Genomic DNA, 21,134 nt, shown 5'->3' with positions numbered 1-21,134 from the left:
TATATATTATAAAATAGGGACATGGTAGAAATATATAATATGAAACAAATCATGTTACACTGAAAGAAATTAGGGGTGGCACCTGTTAAATTTTCAAAGACAAAATACACTGATAATGATTATGATTGTCAGCCATACTAGATACCCACTTTATTAGGCATGAATGGGTCATCATCCCTAAAAAAGCATATAATAGTTAAAATTTTCCACTTCCAAAAATAGTGCCTGTAATATAAAACTACATGATATAAGCTATCAAAATGATTTTAGACTGTATACAGTTGGGTTACATAAGCACACTTAAAAATCTGCTTTACATTCATACCATTTAAAAATCACCAAACAAAAAAAATCCTAGGTAGCCATCACCAAGATTTTTAATGAGGTATAGGATTCAGAAAATTAAAATTTTCACAGAGGACCACCATCAACTTCTAAGCCCTGCATCACATCTATTGTATATGTCATTTAGTTGGTTCCTCCAAGGCCCTATGAAGGCTAAAGAATGAGGAAATGGGAAGTTATATTAAAAGGTAAAAATAAATGATATCTGTGGGGAGCGGTGGGGTAGGGAGGATTGGTGGTGGGGGAATAGAGACAACTGTACTTGAACAACAATAAAAAATAAAATTTAAAAAGAGGTATCCAAAATTCAATTAATGTAATCCACTATATTAATAGAATAAATACTATATGATCTCACCTATAAGTGGAACCTAATCAACAAAACAAACAAGCAAGCAGAATATAACCAGAGGGGTTCTATTTCAACCAGAGACATTAAAATTAAGAACAAACCCACAGTAACCAGAGGGGAGGTGGGAGGGGATAATGGGGGAAAGGAGGAAGAGTTTTCAGGAACATCTGTAAAGGACACATGGAGAAAACCAAACAGGGGTAGGATCGAGGGTGGGAAATGGGAATGGCTGGGATAAGGGGGAGTGGTGGGGGAAAATGGAGACAACCATATTTGAACAACAATAAAAAATGTTAAAAAAAACAGACACATGATTTGTCATCTCAAAAGATACAGAAAAAATTGACAAAATTCAAAAGCTCTTTATAATAAAAATCATTCAACAAACTAGGAATTGAAGAATATTTTCTCAGCCTGATAAAAGCATCTACAAACACCCAACAGCTAACACCATACTTAATAGTAGAAGACTAAACACTTTCTTCCTATTCCTAAGGTCAAGAACAAGGTGAGAATGACCGCTCTCACCATTTATACTCAACATTGTACTAGTGCTAGCTAAGGCAATCACGCAAGAAAATAAAGTTCAAAGAGTCCAGATTATAAAGGAATAAGTAAAACTATTTCTACTTGCATATTGATTGGTCTTGTATATTGAAACCCTATGGAATCCACTAAAAATGATCGGAACTAATACATGAGTTTAGTAAGTTTGAAGGATACAAGACTAATATACAAAAATCAATCAAATTTCTATATAGCAACAATGAACAAACTAAAAGTGAAGTTAGGAAAATTCCATTTAAGACAGCATGAAAATAATTAAATAAATAGAAATTTAACAAAAGAAGCACAAAACTTAAACTCTGAAAACTATAAAATATTACTGAAAGACATTAAAGACCTAAATGGAAGGACCTAAATAATTCTCATCCATGTTCATAGATGAGAATTATTAAGGTGACAATATTCACCAAATCAATCTAATGATTTAATGCAATCCTTATCAAAATATCTTTTTATTTTTGCAGAAGTTGACAAGTTGATCCTAAAATTCATTTCTAAAGTCAAGGGACCCAGAATAACCAAAACAATTTTGAAAAAAGAAGAACAAATTAGGAGGACTCACATTTTCTGCTTTCAAAACTTACTAAAGAGCTACAGCAATCAAGACAACATGGTCCTGGAATAGAGACGGACATACAGATCAAAAGAACAGAATTGAGAATTCAGAAATGAACACTCCCATTTAAAGTCATTTATTAGCTTTTGACAAGGACACCAAGACAATCCAATGAGAACAAACAGGATTGGTTTTTTTTTTTTTTTTTTAAACAAATGGTGCTGAAACAACTAAATATCCATCCACATGCAAAAGAATAAAGTGTGGCTCCTGCCTCATGCAATATACAAAAATTATCTCCAAGTACACCAAATACCTAAATGTAAAAGCTGACGCTGTAAAACTCTCAAAATAAAACAGGCATAAATCCTCATGACTTTGGATGAGGCAACCCTTTCTTAGATACGCCACCAAAGGAACACGCAGCATCGCACATCATCCAAAGTAAAAACTCGTGCTTCAAAGGATGCTAACACAAAAGTGGAAAGACAGCCCACAGAACGGGAGAAAACCTCTGCAAATTGCATAGCTGATAGGAGACTTCCATGTAGAATGCCTTAGAACTCAACAATAAAAAAAAATGGCTCAGTTTAAAAGTAAACAAAGGACCTGAATAGATATTTATCAAAAGAAATGATGTACATGGCCAATAAATACATGAAAAAATGCTCAGCACCAACAGCCATCAGGGAAATGCAAATCAAAACCACAACGATACATCACTTGTATACTGTGTTCTCAGCACCAAGAGCCTATCTCCTCTGTCAGCATACTTTTGACCCCTGTACTTTCTTCTACCCCCCTCTACCCACCTTCTCCTCTGGTATACCAAACACCATGCTGTGGTCTGTGCTTATGAGTTTTTGTTGGTTTGTTTTGTTTGAAACTTATATAAACTTATTAACAAATGTCACTCCAATAAATTTAGTAAAAATTAAAAAGCACAGTGAGATACCACTTCACACTCACTAGGATGGACACTGTCAAAAAGCAGACAATAATGACTATTGTTGAACATACAGGAAAATTGGGACCCTCATACACTACTGATAGGAATGTAAAAAACGGTGCTGGCACTTGGCAAACTAGTCTGGCAGTTCTTCAAAGGGGCTAAAGAAAAAGTTTCAATATGATCCAGCAATTCTACTGCTAGATACATAACCAAGAGAGATGGAAATGGGTGTTTAAACAAAAACTTGTATACAAATATTCCTAGCATCATTATTCTGTTAAAAATATTTATTTATTTATTTATATTTGGAGAAAAGGGAAGGACAAGGGAAAGAGAGGGAGAGCAACATCAATATGAGAGGGGAACATCTCTCTCGTGTGCTCCAATCAGGGACCAAACCCACAATCCAGGCATGTGTCCCAACTGGGAATCGAACTAGTGACCTCTCACTTCGCCAGATGATGCCCAACCAACTGAGCCCTACCAGCCAGGGTAGCAGGTTATTCTTAATAGCCAAATGTGCATCAACTGATGAATGAATAAATACCATGTGGTACATCTGTATAAGGGAGTATATTCAGCAATAAAAAGAAATGAAATACTGATACAAGCTACAACGTGAATGAATCTCTGAAATCATTATGCTAAGCAACATACGCCAGTCATAAGGACCACATTTACATGCGATACACAGAATAGGCAAATCTATTGAGAAAGAAAGTAGATTAACGGCTGCCTAGAGCCGTGGGAGGGAGGGAAGGAGGAAGAGGGACTGAGGGAGTTCGGTTTTCTCTTGGAATGATGAAGATGTTCCAAAATGTAACATTCTAACGATTGCACTGCTCTGTGACTATACCAAAAGCTGTTGAATTATACACTGCAAATGGGTGGGTTTCATGGTATGTGAACTACAGCTCAATAAAGCTGATAAAAATATAAACACACATCTTTACATAACAAAACATAAATAACAACACACCTTTCTGCACTTTCAAAATTTAAAAAAAATAAAAACATCCCTCAAACACCCAGACAGAAAAAAATAAGTTGCCTACAAAGAACAGAATAAAAATGGCCTCTCTAGAAAATAAGCACCAGAGGATGGAATATTTACAGAGTTTTAAAGGAAAAATACTGTGCTCAAGAATTTAGAAAGCCAAGATGGACAAAAAACAAAACAAAACAAAACATTTTCAAACAGTTGTGGCTCTCTATGTCTACCGCTGTCATTCTTTCCTGAAGAAAAGCTGATCAAGGATACACCCTGATCAACAGAAAGAGGTGGTGGCGAGTATCAAAACCACAAAAATAATCTAGGTAATTGTGGTAGGTATGGTTTAAAATGTATAAAAATATCAAAAGTAACTCTGTAACCTAAAATGAGAATACACCTTTTTTTTGCTTTTGGAATATTATTTTATTTTTTCAAAAAAAAGCATCAAACTCTTTGCCCAGAAATTTTCATTTCCAAGAATTTATCCTAAATAAATAGCTGAAAAGTACAGTCAAAGATGGGTGTATAAGCTTGCGCACTGCAGCATTGTTCTTTTTTTTTTTTTTAAAGATTTTATTTATTTATCTTAGAGGGGAAGGGAAGGAGAGAGAGAGAGAAACATCAATGTATGGTTGCCTCTCGTGCGTCCCCTGCCGGGAACTGGGAACTGGCCTGCAACCCAGGCATGCGCTCCGACCAGGAACCGAACCTCGATCGTGTGGTTCGCAGGCCCGCACTCAATCCCCTGAGCTACACCAGCCAGGGCTGCAGCATTGTTCTTAATAGTGAAACACCAGAACAGCCTATTTAGATACCCATGTCCAATTATTCAACAGAGCAATGGTTGAATGATGTCTCAGTCTGTGATACATCCTTACATTCCATCTAGACTTTTCTACATCTTTTTTAAAGACACAGGAGTACCCTGGCCAGGTAGTTCAGTGGGTTGGAGCATCACGCTGTGCAAGAAAAGGGTGTGGATTCGATTCCAGGTCAGGGCACATAACTAGATTATGGGTTTGATCTCTTGTCAAGGCACCTATAGAAGGCAGCCAATATCTATCTGTATCTCTATCTCTCTCCTCCCTTCCTCTCTCTCTGAAATCAGAGAACATAGCCCCTCAGGTGAGAATTAAAAATAATAACAATTTCTAAAAAAATGCACAGAAGTATATACTTTCATGAAATACATAGAATGCCAAACTGTACCTTGTATCTGACTGTTATTGTAATTACCCAAGATGATGATTTTTTCATTCTAACCTATTTTCTCTTGTCCCTAGTCCTACTTTCTTTTTTTTGAGATTTTATTTGTTTATAGAAAGAGGGGAAGAGAGGGGGAAAGAAAGGGAGAAAAACATCCATGTGAGAGAGAAATATCGGTCAGCTGCTTGAGAATACACGTTTTACAACCAGCATAGGAAATTTATAAAAATTTACTAAGCACTAGAATAGATCAATAATTTCTAAAAAACTAAAAATTAGGAAAATCTTATTTTATGACCACAGCGAAATAAAACAGAAATGAAGAAACACACGTTAAATTACTCATTTACAGAGGGCCAATGAGAACTATTTCATCTTTGATAGTGATAATCAAAGAAAATTAGTTATGATTTTTCAAAATAATAATGTAATAAAAACAGAATAAAAAAGCTTTTTAAATAGGCAGTACAATAAAACAGAGAAAAAGGAGAGAAATAAATGGCATAAAAATAGAGCTTAGAACATATCACTGATGACAATGTAAAAATAGACTCCTCTACTCGAAGCAAAACGTTTCAGATTATGTCAAAACATTAAATTAATTAAATTACTCTTTAAAGATACTCACCTGACACAAAATGAACTCAAGTTAAAAGAAGAGAGGTGTCCAAAACATTCATAGGCCAATTGCTTCAAAAGCAAGGGTAGCAATAATTAATACCGGAATAGAACTCTCACAGGCCAACACAGTCACTGCATCAGGGACAGTGCACAACAGAGACGACCGACCGTCTGTGCCGAACAGACAGCACTACACGGAGCATCCAGCAGGAGCATCGCTTGAGAGTGGCTGGTAGGGTAACACTACGAATGTAAGGAATATATAAGTTTTAATCTGGACATTTCATCTAAAATGTCATATGGTGTGCTTGAGTGTAATATTGGTATGTTACAGAATTACGTTTATGATTTTGTAACAAAAGATTTTGTCATTAAAAAGGGGTGTTATTTGTGCTGGACCCTGTGCAAGTGAAAATTGTAAGAAATATAAGTAGAAATTACTGAAAAATTGTAATGTTATTACTATTATTTGACAAGTCAAATGGACAAAAATATAGAATTATATAGGAGAGTTATATCCCATGGAAATAAAATAATTACACATGTAATTTTAAACTTTTTAGTAGCCTCATTTCAAAAAGCACCTCAGAAAGAGATGACATTAATTTTAGTGACCGTTATTTATTTAACTCAATAGATCCAAAATATTTTCATTTCAATATGTAATCAATATAAAATTATTACTGAGATATTTTACCTTTTTTGCATTAAATTTTCAAAACCCAGTATGCATTTTACACTTAACATCACATATCAGTTCATACCAGTCACATTTCAAATGCTTAATAGCCACGTGTGGAGAGTGGCCACTACATTGGATCAGGCAGATACAGAGAATTTAAATAATATAAATCAAAAGCTAATAGAACCCTGGCTAGAATAGCTCAGTGGATTGAGCACAGGCTGAGAACCAGGGGTCACCAGTTCAATACCTAGTCGGGGCACATGCCTGGGTTGCAAACCAGGTCCCCAGTGCGGGGCGCAGGAGAGGCAACTGAGACAACCGCACAGTGATATTTCTTTCCTTCTCTTCCCCTCTCTCTAAAAATGAATAAATAAAATCTTTTTTAAAAAAGCTAATAGAAGTGAACTAAACTCTATAACCTAATAATAGAATATAACTTTTACAACCAGCATGGAAAATTTATAAAAATTTATTAAGCACTGGATTACAAAGAAACATCAATAATTCCTTAAAAACTCAAAATTAGAAAAGATCTTATTTTATTCCCATGATGAAATAAAACCACAATTTACTATTAAAAAGGGTGAACACATCCCCCTATATGCATACGTTAAAAACACATTCTTACCTATACTGTGGGTCAAAGAGGAAACTCAAAACTATAATAACCACCTATTGAGAAAATAGCCTTTATAAAATATCATATGACCAACATTGTACAGAGTGACGAGTTCACAGACTTAAATTTTCCCAGTATTAAATGAGAAAAAAATGAAAATAAATTCAATAAGCGCCAAACTCAAAAAGTCGGAAAAGAGCAATGAAACAAGCCTGTGGAATACAGGAGGAAGGAAACAATAAAGATAAAAGCAGGATTAATAAGTCAGAACAGTGGCTGTCTATCAGTGCTCTCTGGAGTCATAAGCTTCTGATAAGGAAGGAGAGGCGTTGGGGGGGAGGTCCAGTGAGTGGGACTCCGAGAAATTCCCTTCTTTCCCTCACTCCCATTTGTTTTCATCACAAGCACTTTCATCTATTTATAGACTGGAATTTCACATAAGAATTTAATTTTGAAAAGGGTCCCATTGCACAACTTAGTGGTTAAAAAACCACTGAACTTAAAAATAGTGGAAAAACAGTATGAATGCTAAGTAAATGTAAGAGCTTGGATTTTTCAGAGATGAGGGGAAATTCCAATAAACTGATAAAGCCTGAGAAAATTCAATCAAGGAAAAAGAGAAAGCACAGAAATGAGGCAGAATAAAGGGGAGTAATGACAAATACACAAAAGTTTAAAAGATAATAAAATATTTAAAAATGATGAGATTGCAAGTTGTTTATGTAGATTTTCTTATCTATGCTTTTATATGCAATTGTGGTTTTATGACAGTGGGTATCATTTTTCCCCTTTAAAAGGTCATTTTCAAAAATAAAGTATTATGTAAACAAAAGAAAATGTCATGCAAATAAATTGTTTTAGACTAAATAATTTTAGTCTAAAATAATTTTAACTGAAGGGATGAAAATAATGTAATTAAAAATTACATTATAAAAATAATTAAAACTGAAGGAATGGAAAAAGATATTTTATGCAAATTAAAATAAAATAAGCTGGGATTGCAATGCTCGTAATTGACAAAATAGACTTTAAAACAAAGGCTACAGTAAGAGACAAAAAAGAACACTAAATAATGATAAAGAGAGCCACCCAACTAGAGGATATAACCCTTGTAAACATTTATGCACCCGACATAGGAGCACATAAATATGTAAAGCAAATCTTGATGGACATAAAGGGAGAGAACAAAAGTAATACAGTTACAGTAGGGGATCTTAACAACCTATTGATACCAATGGATAGATCTTCCAGACAGAAAATCAACCAGAAAGCGTCAGCCTTGCCCTAGTTGGTGTAGCTCACTGGATTGAGCGTGGGCCTGCAAACCACATGATCACGGTTCAATTCCAAGTCAGTGCACATGCCTGGGTTGCAGGCCTGCTCCTGGTTCCCGGCAGGGGACCCACGAAAGGCAACCATACGCTGATATTTCTCTCCCTCTCTCCTTCCCTTCCCCTCTAAAGATAAATAAAAATAAATAAAATATTTTTAAAAGAGAAAGCATCAGCCTTAAATGGCATCCCGGATCAGATGGATTTACTGATATCTTCAGAGTGTTTTACCCCAAAGCAGCATGATATACATTCTTTTCAAGTGCACATGAAACAGTATCTAGAATAGACCACGTTAGGCCAAAAAGCCTCAATAAATTTAAGAAGCTTAAATCATACCAAGCATCTTCTCTGACCACAATGATATGAAACTAGATATCGATCACCAAAAAATCTGAAAAACACACAGAGACGTGGAGGCTAAATAACATGTTTCTAAACGATGAATGAGTTAACAATGAGATCAAGAAAGAAATTCAAAGATGCCTTGCAACAAACGAAAATGAGAACAACCCAAAATCTAAGGAACACAGCAAAAGCAGTCCTAAGAGGGAAATTCATAGCATTGCAGGCCTACCTCAGGAAACAAAAATCTCACATAAACAAGCTGACTTTACAGTTAAAGGAACTAGAAAGAGAACAACAAGTAAAACCCAAAGTGAGTAGAAGAAAGGAAATAATAAAGATCAGAACTGAAATAAACAAAATGGAGTCTAAAAATACAATACAAAAGATCAATGAAACAAGAGCTGGTTCTTTGAAAAGATAAACAATATTGACAAATATTTAACCAGACCCAAATAAATAAAATCAGAAATGGAAGAAAAGTAACAACTGACACCAAAGAAATACAAAGATATCATGAACATCTACATGCCAACAAATTGGACCATCTGGACAAAATATATAAATTACTAGAAACAATCTTTGAAAACTGAATTAGGAAGAATCAGAAAATCTGAACAGACTGATGATAACTAATAAAATTGAAACAGTAATCAAGAAACTCCCAACAAAAAAAGTCCTGGAACAGATGGTTTCACAGATGAATTTGACCAAACAGTCAAAGAAGAACTAACACCTCTCCTTCTCAAACTATTCCAAAAAAATTCAAGAGGAGGGGAGACTCCCAAGCTCATTTTATGAGGCCAGCATTGTCCTAATCACAAAACCAGGAGAAGACCCTACAAAGAAATAAAATTATAGGTCAATATCCCTGATAAATATAGATTTTAAAATGCTCAACAAAATCTTAGCAAATCAGATTAAGCACTGCATTAAAAAGAGCATACACCATGAACAAACAGGATTTATTCCAGGGATACAAGGTTGGCACAACATTCACCAACTAATAAATGGGATACACCACAAAAAATGAAGAATAAAAATCACATGATTATATATCAATAGATGCAGAAAAAGCATTTGATAAAATCCAGCACCCATTTATGATAAAAAGTCTCAGCAAAGTGAGAATAGAGGGAACATACCTAACTGTAATAAAGCCATATAGATAAACCCACAGCCAACATCATACTCAATGGGCAAAAACTAAAAGCATTTTCCTTAAGATCAGGAAAAGGACAGGGATGTCCACTTTCACCACTCTTACTCAAAATAGTACTAGAAATTCTAGCCACAGCAATCAGACAAGAAGAAGAAATAAAAAGCATCCAAATTGGAATGAAAGAAGTCAAACTGTTATTATTTGCAGATGATATGATATTGTATACAGAGAACCCTAAAGATTTCACCAAACAACTACTAGAACTGATGAGTGAATTCAGTAAAGTAGCAGAATACAAAATAAATACCTAGAAATCAGCTGCATTTTTATGCACCAAAAATGAACTATCAGGAAGGAAAACTAAGAAAACAATCCCATTTACAATTGCACCAAAGAAAAATAAACTACCTACGATAAATTTAACCAAGGATGTAAAAGACTTGTACTCAGAAAATTATAAGACACTAAAGAAAGAAAATGAAGAAGATACAAATAAGTGGAGGCATATACCACATTCATCAATAGGAAGAATTAATATCATTAAAATGTCCATACTATCCAAAGCAATCTACAGACTCAACACAATTCCTTTTAAGATACCAATCGTATAACCACTTTGGAAGACAGTTTGGCAGTTTCTTACAAAGCTAAACATAGTCTTACCATACGATCCAGTAATTACACTCCTAAGAATTCATGCAGTTGAATTGAAATTTTATGTCCACACAAAAATCTGCACATGAATGTTTATAGTATTTTTATTCATAACTGCCAAAACTTAGAAGCAACCAAGATATCTGTCAGTAGGTGAATGGATACACAGACTGTGGTACATCCAGAGAGGGGAATGCTTTTCTGCACCAGCAAGAAATGAGCTAGCAAGCTGTGAGAAGACATGAGGGAATCTTAAATGCATGTTACTAAGTAAAAGTAGCCAATCTGAAAGGGCTACACATTATACAAATGCAGTTATATGACATTCTGGGAAAGGCAACCCTATAGAGACAATGAAAAGATCAGTGGTTGGCAAGGGGGTTGAGAGGAACAGGGGAGGGGTAAATTGGGGAAGCACAAGGGAGTTTTAGGGCAGCAAAACAATACTGAATGACACTTCAATGGTGGACACATAACATTATGTATTTGTCAAAACCTACAACACAGAATGAACCTTCATGTCTTCAAATTTCAAAAACTCATTTAGGAAGTCGGAGGAACTCAAGAAAGAATGCGAAACAACCTCATTGAAGGGGATGGGGAAAAGATGCTGCCCTAAGTAACTTTGGAAATGAATAGTGTAAGAGCAAAGGCAAAAGGAATTGTTACATAAATACTGGACTCTAGTCAATAAAGTTGCTTCTCATAGGTGTATTGGGTAAACGATTCTAAAGTTGTGTATGTATATAGTTTGATCACACAGCAAGTGGATGGTGATTGGTTGGTGCCAGGTTGCTCACTGTTAGAGTAAAATGAAGAGGAGCAAATAGCAAGGACAAAAAAAGGAGAGGAGTATAGAATTAGAGTTGGAGACATCCGTAAGAACTCATTTAACTTTATCTAGACGCAGATGGTTATATATAGAATTTTAGTAGTTATATGTATATGTAGGATTATTATAACATATATTTCTTCGCTTTGTCAGCTGACGGAGCCTAAAAAGAATCCCAGTAACAATGAGCACACCTGGTGTCCAGATTTTGGTTTCTAATACCAATCTTTAATAAAAGGAACCAAAGCTCCTGGGACAGATGGCTGATTTTAGAACTGGGGCAAGAGATATACAGGATGAGCCTGGAGCATCTTGTAGTGTGCCAGAAAGTGAGAAAGTGCCCCAAACACACACGTGCACACACAGACTGACTGACTGACTGACTGACTGACTGATGGGGCACAGGAGCTAAATAAAGGAGCTCTCAACAGTCAAAGCTGGAACAAGGTAACAAAATAAGGTAACACTCGGCTATAACTCAAAGTATAAAGTAAGTATTCATGAGTCCATACTGATATAAATAAGTAACTAAATAAATTAATAAATGAGGGCATAGAGACAAATCTCCAGTGCAGAAGTGGTCCAAATAATTTACGCAAATACTTCACCTTGAGGGAGGGAGGACATAACTCCCACCCCATAAATGTGGGCTGCCCATAGAGACTTCCTTCCAAAGACTACAGTATTGAAAGGGGTACAAAGAGTAACCTACAGTGCAGAAACCTCACAAACAATAATCAGCCAGGGGGGCAAGGCCAACATCAACAGTTATAAATTACGTTACAAGCACATACCCTTGACAGGTGTTGAGAAGGGCACTTTGCCTCTGGGATCCTCCTCCCCCAAACCCATAGCCCTAGTCTAACCATAGGAAAAGCACCAAGCAACTGCTAAAACAGGGGTATGCCACAATATGTGTGACCGGCACTCCTCCAGACTGTGATGGTCATCAAAAACAAGGGACGTTTGAGAAACAGTCATAGCCATGAGGAGTCTATGGAAATTAAATTAAATGAGGTATCCTGGATAGGCTTCTAGGACAGAAAAAGGACCTTAGGTAAAAACTAAGGAAAACTGAATAAACTATGGACTCTAGTTAATAATGTATCAGTTCATTATTTATCATGAATATACCATGTTAATATAAAATGTAACAAATAATGGGAGAAACTGAGAGGAAGGGGAAATAGGGAAATTCTTTACTATGTTAAGTTTTTTGTAAATCAAAAACTTAAAAAATAAAGTCTATTAATTTTTAAAAATTGGTATATGGCATAATCTAGACATTTTCAAGAGGGGAAAAAAGGAGGGACTGGGTTAAATTCACTCATTAAGCCAACCTTTATTGCGTTCTCCCTACAGGCCAGTCAAGTACTGCAATAAACACCAAAACATGAACTACAGTCGTCTCTGGGTAGTGGCATTACAAGCATTTTTAAGATCTCCATACTTTTCTACATTTTATAGATAAATATTTTAGAGTAAGAAAAATATGTAAAATAAAAATTACTATGCAACCCTAAAGTAGCATTACTCATAATTTGGATGGATAGACTTTAATTTTTATTGCTCATCCTGACTCCATGGGTGGTAGTGGGCTGAGCTGACTCACAGTTGTGAGCAGGAAAGGAGACCACCCAGGCGGAGAGGAAGTGAAGCGAACTCTGCGGGGGATGAACAGTACACGTCATTCCTCTAAAGGATGAGTGTATGTATTATCGTGAACTTCTACTCCCCTTAACAAACTTTTATAAAAAAATATCCTATATAATTGTATTTATACACTAAAATGGAATTAATAGGATATAATTATCCCCCGCCCAAAGATGTCACTAAGGACAATTCGGTATTTTTATTATGACTTTACTCTTTAAGTTTCACTTCAAATTACTTTTTTGAAAGGCTTCCTTTCGGAACACTTTATGACTAATTTAATGTTAATTTAAGCACTTGTTCCTTCCCCTGCAAGTGTCAGCCACTTAGGGGAATAAAATGACACAAAGACAACCTCTGCCATCTGTCTCATTAGTTTTCTTTTTTAATCTGATCTAAAAATACACCCACAACTTACTAGATGAACCAAGAAGACATCAATAATCAAAAGAAAGGGCTATGTAAGGAATTACGTGTCTAGTATTATATGTACCCTCTAACTCATTTTATAAAGCCAGCATAAACTTGATATCAAAACTTGATAAAGATATTAAGGAAAGAAAATTGCAGACCAATACATAATATATTTATCTTTCAATTTAGAAGACAATGCCACTTACAGTGATTCTGATCTGAAGGTGCCTAAGTGAGTAACCCTGCTCAGAAACACAATCCTCACCACTGAACACGCAAGAGTCTCTGAAAGGTCCTTCAGTATATCACTTCCTGTATTTAACCAAGCTCACCATGCCGTCTGGTGGGCTTTCTATTCAGTGATCAATCTTTTAAGAGTTTTGGAAGATCTCTGTAAACTTTCTTAGATCTCTTCTAAGAGTTCTATAAGCACGTGCTGTTGCATATTAGCAGGCCAAGTATGCATGTTGCAGATGGAAGGGAAATGGGGAGTTGGTAGAATGAGGAAAAGAATGGCACAAGCATGGAAACATCATGTGCAAAGGTCCTGAGGTGACAGATCTCAGTGAAAGGGACTGAAGGAATTTCAACTTGGAGAGCAGAACATAAAGATTAGGGGCGAGAGGGACAGTGGTGAGCCCTGGCTGGTATAGCTCAAAATGCCTTGGGCTCCTGCAACTGCAAAACCCACTGTGAAAACCATCACTAACTGCGTAAGAACACTCTTGAGGCACCTCTAACATCACAGCACTCACTGTGTATAATACTCGATGACCTTCGCCTGGTGAGTGAGCAATACCATGTGATATAAATGTCCTCCACCAATGAGAAAAGACAAAATCAGAAGCACACCATAAATATGCCACTTTTTCCCTAAATGTCTTTATTCTTCAACAAATATTTATTGAGTACTTATTACATTCTAGTTATTAAAATAGTGAACAAAATAGACCTTAACTTTATCTTAAGAGTTTAGAGTCTAGAAAGAACACAGACTTAAATAGACAATTAGAAAAAAAAATGTGGCATAAGTTATAATAAGAAAAGTGAGGGGGGCACAGGCCCAGAGTAGAAGCACCTCTTCTATAGAAGGTAAGTCAGGGAAGACTTCTCACACAACTGATCTTTTATCTCAAAGCCCCAAATTAGCAGGCCAAGTATGCATGTTGCAGGTGGAAGGGAGATGGGGAGTTGGTAGAATGAGGAAAAAAATAGCACAAGCATGGAAACATCATGTGCAAAGGTCCTGAGGTGACAGATCTCAGTGAAAGGGACTAAAGGAATTTCAACTTGGAGAGCAGAACATAAAGATTAGGGGCAAGAGGGACAGTGGTGAGCCCTGGCTGGTATAGCTCAGTGGATTGAGCTCGGGCCTGTGAACCACACGATCGCGGTTCAATTCCCAGTCAAGGGCACATGCCTGGGTTGCAGGCCAGTTCCCAGTTCCCGGCAGGGGATGCATGAGAGGCAATCATACATTGATATTTCTCTCCCTCTCTCCTTCCCTTCCCCTCTAAAGATAAATAAATAAAATCTTAAAAAAAAAGAGGGACAGTGGTGAAAGATTATTTTTTCAAAGCAGGCTTGTGGCAATATACAATATTTGAAGGGGAAGGGTCAAGTCAAGGAACATATATAAAGGACCCATGGACAAGGACAACAGGGTGGGGAAGGATTGAAGGTGGAAGGTGGGGGGGGGTGAGTAGGACAGGGGAAAGTAATGGAGGGAAATGGGGACAACTGTAATTGAACAACAATAAAAATTTTAAAAATAAGCCCTGGCTGGTGTAGCTCAGTGGACTGAGCACGGGCCTGTGGACCAAAAGATCGTGGTTCGATTCCCCGTCAGGGCACATGCCTGGGTTGCAGGTCAGTTCCCAGCAGGGGCCAGTTCCCAGCAGGGGATGCACAAGAAGTAACCACCCATTGATGTTTCTCTCCCTCTCTCCTTCCCTTCCCTTCTAAAGATCAATAAATAAAAAAATTTTAAAATTAAAAAAATAAAAGTAATATACAATTATTTTACATTCCATGTTTCAAAGGTAAGCACAGCTCTGGCAAACATGCATCTTCCTATTATAATTCACGGCTTCCCTAAAACACAGATTTCTCAGCTTCTAAGTAGGTTATTTATTCTAGTAACAGTAGAGTAAGAAGAGAAAAGACAGAAGAACAAGAGAACAGAGGGCATGTGGAACACTGTAGGCATGAAATGATCACCACATCCCTGGGAAATACCAGTGCAGGATATGAGGCTGTCTGAAAAGATTCTGACTCAGCCAGATGCAGCCAGAATCACTAGGTTTTGTAAACCGGTGGAAGTTTACGGCATTCTCCCAAATCTCCGACTCTGTCCTACTCTTTTATTAGGCTACTCTTTTATTTGGAGGAGAACGATCTCTTCTGGGTCACGTTTTTCAAACCGCTAAAAGATAACAGTTGCCTCCATCTGTTTTCTAAGTAACGCTCCTAATACACGGAAAGAAAAAGAAAGTTTAAGTCCATGTTCCCTGACAGTTGCAAATGTTTTTTTGTTGATATATGTTTCTACAACTCAAAAGTTCGCTTCAATCAACCTTCTATACGGAGGCAGGATGAACGGCCAACACGGCTGAAAACAATTCATCAACCGAAAACCAATCAAAGTATTCCTAGAGGGGATACCCTGAGGAAGTATTTGAACTACTAAAGCTGAATTCACATCTCTAAAAGAAGGAGAGCATAAATTTCTGCCGATACTGGCATTACACATCTGATATTTTTGTTTATATGCAAAAGGGTTGTTGGCACAGGCCACGTGACTCATCAAACTAATTCTACGAAGTTCAAATCTGGGCAATAGTTCAGGTCCTCTCTGGTAAAAAGAAGTCTCCAAGTACTTGCAAATATTCCTTAAATACCAATGGTTGCCCTGGCTGAGCATGAGCAGAGAAATATCCACTCTCTCGCCGCCGCCGCCGCCGCCGCCGCTGCTGCTGCTGCTGCTGCTGCTGCTGCTGCTGCTTTTGTTGTCATTTTACTTCAAACCTTCTGCTGGCTTCTGCCCTCATTCCGCACCTCACCTCCTAGCCCCCTCCTCTTATCACAGCGCCTGTCTGCAGCCCTACCTTCAATGGGAGAGGGAGTTGGAGATGAGGAGGCAGGAGAAGAATAGAAAGAGATGAGAAGCGATTCTCTTCTCTCCCCGTGGGTCCTCCCACTGGTTCTCTCCTCCCATCTAGGTGAGGCCCCATTCTTGCTCTCATTCTGGCGCTTTAAATGGTCTCTTCCCGGATCCTTAAGCCCAAACCTGGCCCTCACCCAGCTCCTCACTCCCTTCCCAGCCCTGCCCATCGGAGGCACTCCCCAGTCACAAATACTATCAGCGCGTAGTGTTGGGAACAGGTAGAGAAACGGTGGATTCCCACAGAGTGACCCAGGCTTCAGGATAGAGTGGCTTTCTGGAGTCCCAGGCTAGGTGATCGTCCCCCATCAAAATACTACATTTACAGTCCTCTTCTTCAGGTACAATACTCATAAGGTGGGAGTGGGTTTGGGGTTTTTTTGTTTTTTGGAGGGGAGGTTGGACTTGGTTTCATTTTGTTTAATGGGCTGGCCTGGGAATCCGCTTTAAAAACTTGCTTCTTTTTCCCATGAAAACATTGTTCTATAAGAAAAAACCTATGTAAACATTGGAAAACTATTCACGGCTATATAAAAAAAATCTAGGAGCAGGATGCTACTTCAGCCTCATCTTTGCTTACATTTTCAATGACACCTAACTTTTTTTTTCCCTGATAAAATAAAGTGTTTATCTTGTAGATTCTTCATTCTGAACACTTTGAAGGAGTTAAAGCCTTAAAGACTAGACCTCTCCCCTCCAGGTTGGAGATGGAACCCTGTGTGGAGCCTGGAGGTGAGGGGGTTAAAAGCTTTATTGGGATTACAGGGAAGAAAAGAGGGGAGACAAAGGGGAGGAGGGACTCCCAGGGGCCTTCTGTTTGGATTGATGACTGTAGGGAGTAAAGACGTAAGACTAAGAAAGAGTAAGAGTAAAAATAAGAGCCCCGGCTGGTGTTGCTCAGTGGGTTGAGCACCAGCCTGCGAACCAAAGGGTCGCCAGTTTGATCCCCAGTCAGGGCACATGCCCGGGGTTGCAGGCTAGGTCCCCAGTGGAGAGAACGTGCTAGACTCAACCACACAGTGACCTTTCTCTCCCTCTCTTTCTCCCTCCCTTCTGCTCTGTCTAAAAATAAGTAAATAAAGTCTTTTTTTTTTTTCAAAAAGAATAAGAGTAAGGCATCCTTTCCAGGGACAGGCTGTGCCTATTCACCTTGCCGTGCCCTACAAACCGTGCCTGTCAAACCACACAATCTCCACCCTGGAAATACTAACAGAAAACCACATTCATTCTAGATATCTGGGTATTCTGAACATTACATTAAACAGCACAACTATCTCTTTAAGTTTGCTGTTTTGCAGAAGAAACCAGCGTGGTGGCTAATCCAACCTCTATGAAGTCTCATTGACGGCTTCCGGTAGAAACAAACAATATCTCTGACTCCTTATCACTCTAACACTGGCAACATCAGGCCATCGGGACTTCTGCAGTCACCCCAAAATACCTCACTAAAATCGAGCCTCTAAAACTTCAGCGTTTCATTTTCCTACCCTAGTAATGGAAGGCTTCCTGAAACTCTTGTCTTTTTTCATACCAATTAAATAAAAGTATCATAATGGAGGGAAATAACTTTCAGTTTGTTCAGAACTCGTTTTCATCCTTGCGTATTCTGGATATGATTTGCTTCAACCTGCTGATTGTTTCTGCCCCATAACCCAAAGAGATATGTGGTATTTATGTTTTTAATTCTCCTACCTCCTGAGGGGGGAAAATTACGATACCTACCTACTCACAGCACAGAGAAAAAAAACAGAAATGAAAGCACAGAAAGTGCTTTAAAGTAAGTTTTCACTAGTGGCCAGACTAAGAGTCTAGGATTAACACCTCGGCAGCCTTCATTTGGTAGTCTAAGAATCTATCCGACAACTATAAAGGACACATGGACAAAACCTAGGAGGGTGGAATTGGGGGAGGGAGGTGGGAATGGCTGGGGTGCAGGGGAGAGATGGAGTGGGGAGCAGATAACTGCACTTGGACAACAATAAAATTTTTTTTTAATTTTTTATTTATTTATCTTTAGAAAGGAAGGGAAGGAGAGAAGGAGAGAAATATCAATGTATGGTTGCCTCTTGTGAGTCCCCTGCTAGGAATTGGCCTGCAACCCAGGTATGTGCCCTGACTGGGAATCGAACTGCAATCGTGTGGTTCGCAGGCCCGCGTTCAATCCACTGAGCTACACCAGCCAGGACAACAATAAAATTTTAAAAAAGGAAAAAAAGAATCTATCCTATAGAAATATTTGCATATGTACACAAAAATGCACATACAGCTATGTTCTCTACAGCACTGCGTAAATGGAAAAAATTTGGAAACAACCTAAACATCCACCAATAGGAGAACAGTTAAATAAAATCTTAACTACTGTGCGGCAGTCTATACTTAGACAAATAGACAAATTCACATGGACAAATATTCAACACTGCTATGTTTAATAATCAAGTTGTCCACATATTTCTATGTTGCGCGATTATTCTATAATAAAAATATGTTCATGGATTATTTCTGTAATAAAAAATAACATACATGGACCATAAGGTCCACCAGAACACCTAAAAACAAAAAGACCGCAGTGCCAAGTGTTGGTGAGGGTGTGGCGCAAAGGAGGCCCTCGGACGCTGCTGGTGGGGGGGTGACATGGGCGCAGCCGCTCTGGAAAACTGTTTGGAGTTGCTAATAAAATTAAACACATGCCTGTCCTATGACCCAGTAATTCTCTTCCTAGATATTTATCCAAGAGAAATGAGTGTCCATGCTCACAAAACATGTTACTCAAGAATGCTCACAGCAGCTGTATTCACGATAATCCCGAACTGAAAAACTCAATGTCCATCAGTAGAGGAGCAGATAAACAAACTTTAGGATATTCACACAAGGGGATGCCACTTAGCAAAAAGGGTAAGATAAAACTGATAGAGGGAACAACATAGATCAACTCTAGGAAGCAGGACATTGAGAACAGACAAAAAAAGAGATCACACTAATGGTGTGAAGTTCCAGAACTGGAAAGGACAGTTTCTGGGATAATGGTAACATTTACGTCTTGATCTGGGCGGTAGTCACAGAGATATACCCATATATTAAAATCTCCCTGTTGTAACATTTAAGATTTGTGCATTTTATGTACATAAATCATATCTTCATAAAAATACTAGGAAGGAAGGAAGGAAGGAAGTAAATGATGGATAAAGAGGCTCACAAACAATGTTATCAGAAAGGAAAACTATTTTAAAGGAAGTGTCATTTTAAAGAGGTTTATTACAATGCAGTTAATAGATATTTTCTGTAGCTAAATACCCCAGCATACTTCTCATACTGGATTATAAGTAATAACTTCATTTCTAATTCAACAACAATACTGATTCAAGTAATTATAAATATGTGGCACTGAACACATTTTAGTAAAGCTCCTATCATGTGAATAAAACTTTTATTTCCCTATAACACACTAGTATTAGAATGTCAACAGCGTGAGAAGGAGACCCTAGGTAAGAACTTAAGTAGTTCATAAATGGTTTCCTCAAAGCCCTCGGCCTTCAGGAAAACTCGCTCTCTGGATGCGAGGACCGCTCTGCTCCTGAGCCCGCATCTGTCCTGTCTCCCATGAAAAGCTGAACAGCAAAATTAAACAGTGGAACTCAAAGACTCCAACCCTGCAAAGCCATCTGTTATAATCACCTAACCTATAATGCAGCATTGACAAACCGGAAAAGCAAGCAATGAACTTGGAAACACAGGGGAAATAAATATGAATAAATGTAGCAGAAATTATAGGATTTCTGCAGGGTGTAATGGTTTATAATGTGAAAAAATTAGATCTAGGATAGTTATGCCAATATGTTAAGATTCTCAGATGACGGTAAAACTTGAAACTTACCTATTTTTCCTATATTTAAGATTATTAAAAATGGTTAAGTGTTGCACGTATGCAATGAGGTAAAAATGTTATTATCTTAATAGCTGGCGCTAGACTTCCTCTCAGAGTGAGAACTGTCGTTGTGTGGAAAGGTAACTCGTTTCTCTGTGTGTGAGTGTCGCTGGGAGCCTAAACAACTAAACAGATAAATAAACTGTCTTTTCAGACGGCAAGGGAAAACTACCCTTTCGGGATGTTGCTCCAGACAGGATGAAGAGAGAAAGTACCAGTGAGAAGGCGTAGGGACGGGAACCACGCCAGGGAAGGAGGGCCAGAGGGGGCCCTTTGATGACCGCCTGGCACAAGGGCATTTAGGAATAGAATGTCTGACATTCGAAGTGAAATCATTTGCATTACGGCAATGGGAACCCCTCCTGCCTCACCCCGCACCCCCTGAATCTCTAGCGATGTCTTCTACTCTCACAGGGTCTTCATGTGTCAGGCGTTTGTGGTATTCGAGGACAACTCTACGTCTTGGCCGTGGGTTTTCAACCTTGGCACAATTGACACTTGGGGCTGGATGATTCTCTGCTGTGGGGACCGGCGTATGCATTGCAGGACGTTCATCAGCATCCTTGGCCTCCATCTACTAGACGCCGTAGTACCTTCCACAGTTGTGACAACGAAAAATGTCTCCATGTTCTGCCCAAAGTCCCCGGAGAAACAAAGTCATCCCAGTTGGGAAGCACTAATTTAGGGCTACACAATCCAGGACACAGAGCGCATGTGCCAAAGCACAGGAGCCTAGAAGGAAAGGTGACCTTGAGAATGCT

At 38.1% G+C, this 21,134-nt stretch overlaps 1 protein-coding gene across 1 annotated transcript in view; it reads right to left on the bottom strand.

Annotated features, from left to right (window-relative positions):
* SKAP1 (src kinase associated phosphoprotein 1) overlaps positions 1-21,134 on the bottom strand; it is a 272,735-nt gene that overhangs the window by 243,269 nt on the left and 8,332 nt on the right. The gene's annotated exons all lie outside the window — the stretch shown is intronic.

This window comes from Sturnira hondurensis, unplaced genomic scaffold, assembly GCF_014824575.4.
Source record: "Sturnira hondurensis isolate 20B ecotype Veracruz unplaced genomic scaffold, ASM1482457v3 Scaffold0021632, whole genome shotgun sequence".
Classification (NCBI taxonomy): domain Eukaryota; kingdom Metazoa; phylum Chordata; class Mammalia; order Chiroptera; family Phyllostomidae; genus Sturnira; species Sturnira hondurensis.
This window is presented reverse-complemented; position numbering and strand designations above follow the sequence as displayed.